Below are 11319 nucleotides of genomic sequence, written 5' to 3' on the forward strand. Positions count from 1 at the left end.
CGGGGCCAGTAGAAGTGGGTCACCAGACGACTGTACGTTTTGTCTTGCCCCAAGTGTCCGGCGAGGGGCACATCATGGGCCAGGTTGAGAAGAAACTCCCGGAGGCGGAGGGGGACCACCAACACGCGGCTGGCCCCGAGTTCTGCTACTTTCTGTTCACTGTACAACAGGCCCTCGGCCCAGTAGATCCAGTGGGTGCCGGTCTGGTCACCGTTGGCTTGCGCGGTCGCCTGCTGCCGGACCCCTTCGAGAGAGGGACAGGACTGTTGCTCTTGCTGGAACTGCTCTCGGGTGGGGCCCCCTTCGTGTTGCCATTGCGTCAGCTCTGGTAGGGCGCTCGGAGAAGTCATCTCTTCGGGGGAGGATTCGCTGGACCCAGGGTCGGTGTCCGCCTCCTCCTCGCTGCTGGCGGGAGGGGGTGTGAGCCCCTCGGGTCGGGCGGTCCCGGAGGTCGAGGATGAGCGGGGGGCCTGGGCGGTCATGGACCGGGTGATGGCGCAGGCCCAATCAGCCAGTCCCAACATTCGGAGGTGCTCTCGTCGTTCTACTTGAGCCCAGGGGGAACTCTCCAAGTCGTTCCCCAGGAGGCAGTCGACCGGGGCGTCGTCGCGCACTGTCACCTTCAGCAGGCCCGTCACCCCTCCCCACTCGAAGGGGACCAGGGCCATCTGGCATAGGCTTTCACTGTTGTCGGCCGTCCGGACAGGGCACAGCACATTCGGTAGAATCTGTTCAGGGGTCACCAGGTGGCAGCGGACAGCGGTGATACTGGCGCCGGTGTCGCGAAGGGCTTCGGCCCGTTGTCCGTTGACCGTGACCTGCTGCCGGTACTTCTGGGTGTTGGTTGGGATGGGGGTGCAGGGTACCATCTCCCGGCTACCCAGGCAGACCAGGGACATGGCTGCCGGCTCCCACTCAGTGTTTTCTCGGTCGAGGGCCTCTTCTTCCTCTTCTCCTCCCCCCAAGGCGGCGGCTGTCAGCTGCCGGGGCGGGGGCCCGCCGGCCCCGTTTCTTCGGTTCAGAGGGCAGGCCGGGTCGCTGGCAAAGTGTCCGGTTTGTTGGCAGCCATAGCAGGTCACTGGTGGCCGTGGTCCGGGTCGGGCCGGGCCCACCCTTCGTGCTAGGCTCGGGGAGAGATGTGGCTGCAGTGGCCCTCGAGGGGGGCTCCTGGGGGCCCCAGCGGGAGGGTCTCGGTTCCTGTTCGGCCCTCCCCCCCCACCGCGCTGGCGTGGGGGTCCGTTGGGGTTCCTCTGGTACTCCCCCATTGAGCTCCGGGGGACCCGGGAGTTGACCCATCGATCGGCCTCGACGGCCAGTTTCCGCGGGTCGGTCATTTTGCTGTCGAGGAGGTGCTGTCTCAGCTCCACGAAGCAATTGTTGGAAAGATGTTCCCACACGATGAGGTCGACCAGTTGCCCGTAGGTGGTTACTTTGCTGCCTTTGATCCACCCTTCTAGGGCCCGACTAAAAAAGTCCACATATTCCACCCATGTGGTACCCGGGATTTTCTTGCAGTCTCGGAACCGCTGGCGGTACATCTCCGCTGTTAGCCCGTAGCGGGTGAGCAGGGCCTCCTTCATGTGATCGTAGGAGGTCATCACTTCCTCCGGTAGCTGGAGCAGCGTGTCCCGCCCTTCACTCAGGAATCGCCCCCACAGGCCTGCGCCCCAGTCTTTTCGGGGCACTCGATGGGAGGTCATGGCCACCTCATAGGCCTTGAACCACTGTTGGATATCGTCATTCTTGTAATACTCCTTGACGACCTCCTTCGGGATATGTACTTTGGCCTCGGCAGGCGGTAGAGTGTCTCTCGTACTGGGGGTGTTGGTCCCTCCGTTCTTGGCCTTGATCTCGAGCTCCTTGAGGCTGCGCTCGTGCTCAAGGGTGAGCTTCTTTTCCTCCAACTCCCGGTGTCGTCTCTTCTCTTCTATCTCTTCTTGAAGGCGTAGCTGCTCGAGGGCCAGTTTCTTTTCTGCCAGCTGGAGTTCGCCGTCCAGTCGCAGTCGGGCGAGCTCTAGCTCGTGGCTCCGGACCTTTTCCCGCTCTCGTATTTCTTCTTCGGAGAGGCCGGTTTCTAGGCTCTTTCGTCCTCCGGTTGCCGGGGTCAGTGCGGTTGCTGTGGTCTCCGTCAGGGGCAAGGGCCCTTCTTCCTGGGAGGGGCCTGCCCCGGCCTCCAGCCATGTCCTCAGAGCTTTCTGCATCTCTTCCTTGGTACCGAGGCTGGTGGTTGCAATGCCTTTGTCTCTGCAGAACTGTTTTAATTCTTTGTGCGTATATTCTTCCAGCCGTTCAGGCTGGAACTCCATTGTCGCGTTGTTTTCCTGGCTGCTCATGATGCTATTCGTTTGGATGGGTAGCTAGTGGGTACTGGCTGGTACGTACTGCGTTCGGCTCGGATCCCGTCGCTGGCCACCAAATGTTGGAAGGCGGACCCCGAGGAGTCGGTGAGACCACCAAGGGGGGCCCTCGCACTGCACGAAGTAGCCGAGCGCTGCCGAGAAGTCTCCTGAGAGATCCTTCTCCTATCACGTACTAGCACAGTAACACCACCACACCGGACTCAAGGAGGTTGTCTCAAGACAAGCAATTCTTTATCATCAATAAAAGGTTACGAGTTCAATATTTACACGAAGGGATCGAGGGATCCACCAAAAGTCTCAATGTCTCTTTGGAAGGGTAGGGGTAGCGGGACAGTCTTTGGCAGGAATGTGGTACGAGGGTACCTGGGGCCCAGTTCTTATCCTCAAGCTGGAGGACCTCCGATCTCGGAGGGGTCGAGCCGCGACGGCGTCAGCAGGGCTCTGGCGTACAGTTCGTGGAGAGCCGCGATTCAATCAGCAGGGCTCTCAAGATGGTTTCTGCTCAGCTCGAGCCGCGACGTCGTCAGCAGGGCTCCGAGGAAGGTCTCAGCGAGGTGGGGCCGCGACGGCGTCTGCAGGGCTCCGATGTTCCAGGTGGTTCAGGAAAGGTTCACAAGAGGGAGCCGCGACGCAGTCAGCAGGGCTCGTGATGGTTCCGACAAGAGTTCTTCTCCGTAGGGTCAGCCGCGATTCGATCAGCAGGGCTCTCGACTCCGGGATACAACTGCCGAGCTGTGGTGGGGTCGCCCCAGATATAGGTCTGGAGCCCTTTGATGTCCGGACCCTTGCGCCCAAGGGGGCGGAGTGGCCGGGTGGAGGTGGCCAGACGCCCAGCAGGAGAGGCGCCAGGCCCATGGGAGTTTGCAGGGCGATCACACCTCGAGAGGGGAGGACAGTTGGGGGTCCCAACGATACCGTCCTCCGCCGGGGGCGATGAATGGTTCCTGCGGCACCCCCTGGCCAGTCCGTGGTGCCTCGAGGTCGGGGCTTCGCTGGGGTCGAGGCCGGGTTGAGCGGGGTCGCGCCGGCTGGTGTACGGGGTGACGTAGATGCCAACAAGATGGCGGAGCCATGAGGAGCATGCGACCACGTGCAGTTCCAGGTGAAGGGCCTTGGAGCAGTTCAGACGGGTGGCCCGTGAAGGCCGGGGCGGGGAACGGCCACAGTCCAGGGGGGTTAAGGACCACGCCACGAGGCCGGGTCCAACATGAGGCATAACAAGCTGCTTTCTGTTTTAAATCCCACACAAAATGTGCATTGAGTAATGTAACTTTGTCCTCGTTACCAGTTCCTTCTTGGTCCATAATGAACAAGGGCCGGTGTTGGCGCAGAGTCCAGCTACATCGGAGGGTTGAAGACGCCTTTAGAATTACAAATGACCCGCACACGAGCTGCTCCCCGACAGGCGATGTCACCTGCAAGCGAATCCCAGTTATGAGCTGAAATGCTCCACTTTCAGTGCAAGTCGAGCTGTCAGATTGTGGCGACAGCAAGGTACAGACAAGGATGCGCATGCTTGGGGAGAGGGGGCAGGCCCTTTGAATTATACTGCGATTTCCTTCGAGAGGCGACCGGGAAGCTGCGCCAGCGTATTTGTGAAGAGAATGTAATTGCGGCAGCCTGATGTTTGTTCATTCCGTACACAGCTGTGACAGAGGCCTTTACTGTGTGAGCTCCCACGTGACAGTTTCTATTCCTGTCACCTGTTCTCCATCCAGCACTGGTTCCCTCATTCCCAACGGCTGGACCTGGAGGCCATGCGTGCTGTGATGTCAGACCGAGTGTCAGGCGTGAGGGGCTGCAGCCCGCCTCTGCGAGACTCATGTGCACCTTACCAGGCACACAGACCAGAGGACACTGTCCTTCTCACGGAGAACCCGGCAAGAGGCGTCCTCTGGTGAAGGATTTACCAGACAGGCCTTCAAGCGAACAAGTTGTGGCGTGACACATATCATACCCCCTTCTCCCCCACCCCCTCCCCACCCCTCTGGTCTCTGACCTGGCTTGCTGAAAACCCACACTACCACCCCTATGATCTGCCGTCCTCTGGTACTCCAACCAGACTGGCAGTCACACAGACAACACGACTCTGGTATCTGCTTCCAGTGCGCCAGGCAAGGGGCACATGAAAAAAAGACTTCGAAATTTGATCACTGGAAATTTATATTACCCATTTGTGGCAAATAGAGTTTATTGAGCCACTGAAAGGCGTTGCATCATCATTCATTCGCATGCATCGCACTCAAGGTGTGGCCGGTAGACAGAGGTTTGGTCAAGTCTGGTTTTACCCGGGGCTTTGAACTCAGGTTGCCCTACTCGCCTATGTGAGCCCGGGGCTTTGAGAATTGGTGTCACAGCAGTTCGACCTGTCCCCGTTTTTCCAGCTGTCCTGCCCACGTTTGCAATCATTTTCTCATCTTGCTCATTAACTCTTGTTCTCTTGCTGGTCCTGTGAGCCCTCTTGTGTCTGTCTCTGTACAGCGCGGGAAGGCACGGTATGGCATTTTATGGCAAGCTGTACGGAAGGAGAGGCAATGGCATCGGTTTGCATGGCATGAGATGGCAAAGTGTTACATGATATGGCATCACATTGACGGGCACCGTACAGTATGGTATTGTATGGAATACGTCATTTATCGTCTGCATAGTATGGTACGGTACGCTGTGCTATCACACAGAAAAAGCATGGCATGATGTAGAATGAAGCTTTATTGTATGTCATGCCAAGGCATTGTATGGCTTGGAATGGTATGATAGCATGTCGTTTCGTGATGTATGAGAAGGCCTGTCATGGTTTAGCGTTGTGAAGAGGGATATGGTGGGGCATCAGTAATGTTACCTAGAGAGCCTGAGGCCCTAATGATGTGTACATGCAGGCAAACCCGGCACGGCCAACTCAGCCTTTTTTTACCATCTAAGAGAAATTAAATGGGGCCATTCTGTTGGCTAATAATGCTGTGACGAAGCCAGCACCTGCTGGTGTTTAAAGCGCCACTCCACGCAGCAAATGTATTATTGTACTATAATACTTACTGACCTCATGACGGGGAAAAGCACACATGCCTCTCTCGGCCTTAATGGCGTGTGTTTTTAAATTGCGTGCCCCCCTGTTCGGTTATATAGTACAGTCCATGCTTGCACAACGAATGGTCCATGTGATAAGATGAACCAGTTCCCTTTACCCTGATCTGGAAGATACCAGATTGGTATGCGGAAGCGGTCCAACTGGCTAAGATGAAGCGATAGCGGGGCCTAAACGCAGCCTAGCACTCTTTAAGGCACATGCTTATCACGTGCGTGAGAATCTGCCCGGCTGCCTCAGCAGGTGGCAGCAGTGTGAGAAGAAACCTGCACGCCGGCGGCAGGGAGAGAGGAGGGGGGGCCTGCGCCGGTTTCCCTTTCGGGAGCGAGCAACATGACGTGCTAATTGCTAACATATGGTGCCCCTGCTCGCTCCCGCAAGGGAATCACCAGACATGCACGCGTTGCCATTGGAAGCAATGCAACGCGTGCACGTTTTTGCCCGCAAAGCTGTGACAATGGCTAAAGGTCTTTTTTCTATGCAGCGCATGCGCGCTGCGTAGGCGAGACCTAAAAAGGGGACTCTCAGACCCAATCTCCAGTACACTCCTGGGCCTGTGGATCTTACAGAAGTAGGACACCCTGCTGCCCTGCAGCTTGAAGCATGTCCTGTTAGCTGAGAAAGGAGACTGGACCAGCAGCCTTCATCCCAGGCTGAAGTGACTACAAGTGGCAGCTGACTGGCCTCATGTTCTGAGCTACAGGTACATAACAAGCTCTAGAGGCCTCTCTGTAACTGCCATGCTGCAAATGGCCCTGCCCGATCCTTGCTGGCATCTGCTGGGTGAGTTCCTGATCCCCAAGAGGTGTCTCCCAGGTCCTGGACCCTTGGTGTGGCACCAATTGCGCTCCTCAAAGAAAATAAGAAAATTCCCAAATGTTGTGATCTTGCGACCAGGCCTGTTCTTGCCAAGATCTTGCACCAGTGCTACCGCCGAGAAAGTGTCTTCGTGCTACTGCAAGTGACGACAGGCAATGTGACATCTGCTCTTGGCGCTACAGTATCCACTGCCTGCGGCGACCGCCAGGGTGAATCTCCAGCAACAACCATCCATGATGCCGAACAGGATCTTCGTGCTATAACGGCGACCGCCGGCAAAGCCTGAACTTCTCTTCGTGTAACAGCAACGACTATCTATTGTATATTTACACATTGCCTTGAAGTTGAGCCGGACTCTGTGTGTACCAAGATACCAGGGGATTAAGCATGGGTTTATTTAGTGACTTGTGGTTCAACCTGAAAGGTATGGTTGTTGCTTGAGTAGGGTTTCACCCCCCAACCAACAACTAATTTCTCACACTATAGTATATTGTTGCCCAAATGTGGAATTTACAATTAGGCCGACTCCATGGTAGAGTCAACTAAATATAGAGACTGCACAGGAGATATAGCCCTGTATAGATGCAGGATCATGTGATTTCTGTTATTTTACTGCATGTTGTGTCTTGCATAGTTTGTACGGATATCCTTTGCTAGAGCTTGTTAGTTGTAGCAATCTGCCATGAGGTCAGAGATGACACTAAAGGACAGCATGAAGGTATAAGGATAACTAATACTAGGACAGACCTGTGTCAAAAGTATCTCCACTAATCCTTGCTCCCCACATAGATAAACCCTGTGCTGTACTAATATGCCGCGCAGGGTGATAACTACACACCCTCCACCCTTTGAGTGATGCCCGCAAAAAAAAAAAAAATACTAAACAGAGAAAACTATTAGGGTACCTCTGCTAAGCCCCAAGTAGTAATTATTGGCAATTATCAAAATTGGACGCCCATTGGCCATAGTGTTATGGGCCATTACTGTTGGAAGCGTAATCGCTTTTGCCCCAAAAACAACAGGGCATGTTGATGTAGGTTGTTCGATGCCTAAATTGGCCATCAAGCGGTAGATTCCGAACATTTTTCTGAATCTACGTTGCATAGAGACCAGGGAGCATTTATGCTGCATATAGATTACAAGCAGGCGCGCAACACCCATTGGACTCAAAGGGCTTCAGCACCCAGCCCCCCCCCCCCCCCCAACCCCCGTCGTGTGTGGCAGCCCGGGGTATGAGAGCTTCCCGGGTACGAACACAGCCGCACCCGAGCACTTCACAGGTCTTTAAAAGACCATTTGCATGTTAATGAGGCCTCGCTGTTGTTTCACCCCTTCTAATAGCCCCAGCAGCTCCACTCTGCCTATTGCTTAAAGATAAGATTCGCTCGCCCCACCCCCCGCAATCAGCTCCACTCTGCCTATTGTTTAAAGATTCAAACCCCCGAATTTTTTTCTTAGCCCCCCCCCCCCCCACCCTCCCGAAATTTGGCTCTAGTTGCGCCTCAGATTACAAGGCGATGGCATTTTAAGAATATATCTCATCTAATTGTGGCCAATGATTAGGAAGTTCAAAAATGTCAGGGGCCTCGGCATCAAAGGATCTCCGGAAAAGGTTAAGTGCAATATTATTCATTCAGAGCTGGTTAGTGCTGCGCAGCGCCCAACTGCACAGAACCAACATGCAGTTTCAACCTGTTCCCAGTAGCGAGAGAGAACACAGGACAACCATTTCTGTTCATTGCCACAAGATGGCACAAGTGTACCAGAGTTCAGAGTTAGGCGTCCTATGCACACAGCACAAGTTATAACGACGCTGGTGACGTTTGAAATCCGCTTCCTCTCCCAGGCGAGTTTGAAAGTGGCACCGTTTGCACGTAATGAGGCTATGGTTCAACGCTGACATCAATGTACCTACAACTTGCATTATGTTACAATGGCCAGTTGTCATGATAGCGATTGATTTAACGCCTACACTTTCCACAGAATGAAAATCATATCCGTTTGGGCGGACAGTATTTCTTCGATGTTAGAGAAACTCTTTACTGCTAACAGTGTTTGTTCAAATTGTTTCTGGTCATACGCGAACGTTACTTTTTCATCGCTCGAGCACGGAGGACAAAGTTTGCATTCAGTATCTTTGTAACTAAAAAAAGAAACCACACAAGACAATTGAATAGAAAACCATCAAGCTATCTCCCTCACCCCAACCCCCAACTGCTTAAACACTGCTAAATTTCCATTTGTTTTCTACTAAATGCAGTGGTCAAAGAGCAACAAAAAAAGGGGGGCGGGGTGCGTGAGCATGGGGTACAAGGTGTGATTAAAAAAACAAAATACGTAACTTTTTTGGTCTTTCGTCTTCAGGTAACTACATATAAAATATGGCACAGCTTAAATGAAATGAATCGACGCTATAAGTGCAAATATCTGAGAAGATTGTGGCGGTGGTGGCTACCACAAATTTTTTTTAAACTGGCCTCTCCCAGACAAGGTGTTGAGCAAAATGTTTATTTAAAAATATCTAGTCTCTGCTCGTTGACGTTAACAATTATATTACGATACCATGTAATAGTGTTCTGTTGGTTATAAAAGTGCAACGCTTAGCAGCCCATATAGCTTGGCCCAAAATACCTGAATTCTATGTGTGCTGTGAATGCCCCTGCCTAACCAACTCCTGGGTTTTACGCATTCTCAAAGTGTGTGCGCAAAGGACCCTATACAGCCTGCTGAACATGCTGTAGAAAGAACCTAAACTGATTTCTAAATACGAATTTTGTTTTTAGTAAAGATGATCATAAAAATTGGGATTTCCATAACTAGTAACAAGTTATACTTTTGTTGTGAAAACAAATGTCTTACACAAATTTCCTAAATTTACTCTATTACGACGCAGTGGCGGCTGGTATTAAGGGGCATACGGGGCGTTGCCCTTCCAGTTTCGGAGCAGAGAAGGGAGAAAATTAACACCACATGGATTGGAGCAGCTTGCCATCTTTAAATCATGGCATGCTCACTCACTTCCTCGCCCTCGAGGCACAAGCGAGGAGAGTGACATCAGCCTGATGGGAGTGGCTGAACTAAGCAGCAGTGAACAGGCTGCATATGGGGCGCTTCGGACGTGGCCCTGGGCGCGGTCAGCAGAGCCTCATTCACATTAGGGGGAAGGGGTGGGGCTGTCCAACAGCAACACAGTGCAGTGGGTGGCAACCACTGCACTGTTAGGCGTCTTTTTCATTGGATAATGGCAGCTGCTGGGGGCGTGGGTTATTGAGTTCAGTAGTTCAGCTCTTCTTCCGGGATTTATCACGTGTTGGCTGACTGTTTAAGGCGCGCAACGGACGGACACCATCAAGCTGCTCCAGTCCGGTCGATCTATTCTAAAGTGACCTACAGGCACCAGTTACAGTTGGGAAAAGAAACGCTGCGCCTGCAGCCACGGAGCGCACAGCACGAGGGAAAGTAGGAATTTAAGGAAACGTTGCCATCTCTCTGTGAAGAGCCGGCGCAAGAGCATCTATCACCATGAGGGGCGAAACACTTTCGGACAGGACGAGACACGTCCCAAGCACAGGTACGGGGTCCCAGTGAGGTGCAGCCACATCACCCGCTCGAGATCGCAAATATATACAGATGTGTGTGTTCACATCACACGGCCCACACAGATAAAAGGCCGCGGTATTTCTCTTTTGGCGGCGGACGGCCGCGCCTTATAACACTATTCCGCACAGTATCAAAGGCATTGTAGTGGGTGAAGTGGTCCCGATTGTGCCTTAAAATGCCAGGTTTCAGAGTGCTACCCCTGCGTGCACGAGGCCTCACATGGAGAATGTTCTGAGCTCTCTGTGAGGGTTGCGACATGAGCGGGGCTGGGGCTGCAAATGCATCACTAGGGACCCAATATTTCTTAAGATTTCAGCCCTGGTTTCTTGTTCCAGGTGTATTGTATTCTGTATGTTGTAGTGTTGGTTCGACTTGATAGTGGATCGGATGGGGTCTTGCCTTGGTGCTGACTTGGGATGACGCTCCTCACTGTTCTTCCTCCTTCTCCTATAGTCGCTGACCTGTCTCTGGCCATCTCACGCAGCCCACCCTTGCAGGTTCCAAGGACAGCACGAGGGGAGGTTCGGTGATTTAAGGTGTGGGGTCTGTCTTTGGGGTTTGTAGGGCAGGCATGTACATTGAGAATGGGTGAATGTCTGAGCTACAGGACGTTGATTTCTCGGGTCCATTGTGAATTTACAGAGTGGAGTAGCTGTGTCGTTGGGAATGTCATCATTGCAAGACTGTGAGGGGAGGGTGTCGGACAGGTGCATTGCAGAGAGTGGACAGACAAGACAGCTTTGTTTGCCCTATGCAGGTAACCTAGTTAGAGCCTTGCTTGTTGTGCTGTGGAGTTTGCACACTACAGTAACTGGGCAGTTTTAATTCTGTAAATTATGGAGTGTTTTTGCTGCGTTTGCATGTTTTGGGTCAATACAGTCACAATTGCTTTGTAGTCATCAGGTTTGCTTTGGGGTGCATGATTTTCCCACTTTTTTTTCTGAGTTTTCTCAAGCGAGAATCCCCTAGACTCCCCTTTTGATAGTCATTCTCACTAGCCCCGTGATGCAGTATACAGCGGCCGCTTTTGCGCCCTACCACTTTCCAATGTCACCAGCCGCCACTGTTACGACGAAGAATTACTTATGTGCCGCTCGCTTCAAAATTTAGTCTCAAATGCTTTGGAATAACGCTAACGAGCAGAACGGTAGCAGCCAATGCTTGCACCACTTGTGATTTTTGAGCAATGTTTTATTACTGCAAAATGAGTACTTCGCTTCAAAAATTGACGCAGCTACGTATTTTTTGGCTTGTCCCGATATATGAGAGAGTTGTGCAGTGTTTCTTCTGCTACTGCCACCGCTTATTTTTTGTGTTAGGGTAGGCTGTGCTGCTGAAGTATATGCTGTACCTTTGTTGTAAAGCTTGGTAAACTTTACAGTACACAAAAGACAAAATAGTTTGAATTGCCAAAGCTTGTTTTAATGAATGACTTGGATGAAAGAGCCCTCACAAGAA

General features: G+C 52.7%; 1 protein-coding gene across 4 annotated transcripts in view; it reads right to left on the reverse strand.

The window, feature by feature from the left end:
• Nucleotides 1–11319, reverse strand: part of LOC146870265 (ras-related protein Rap-1A) — an 807328-nt gene that overhangs the window by 404515 nt on the left and 391494 nt on the right. The gene's annotated exons all lie outside the window — the stretch shown is intronic.

The sequence above is a fragment of the Triturus cristatus genome, chromosome 1_1, assembly GCF_964204655.1.
Source record: "Triturus cristatus chromosome 1_1, aTriCri1.1, whole genome shotgun sequence".
Lineage (NCBI taxonomy): Eukaryota > Metazoa > Chordata > Amphibia > Caudata > Salamandridae > Triturus > Triturus cristatus.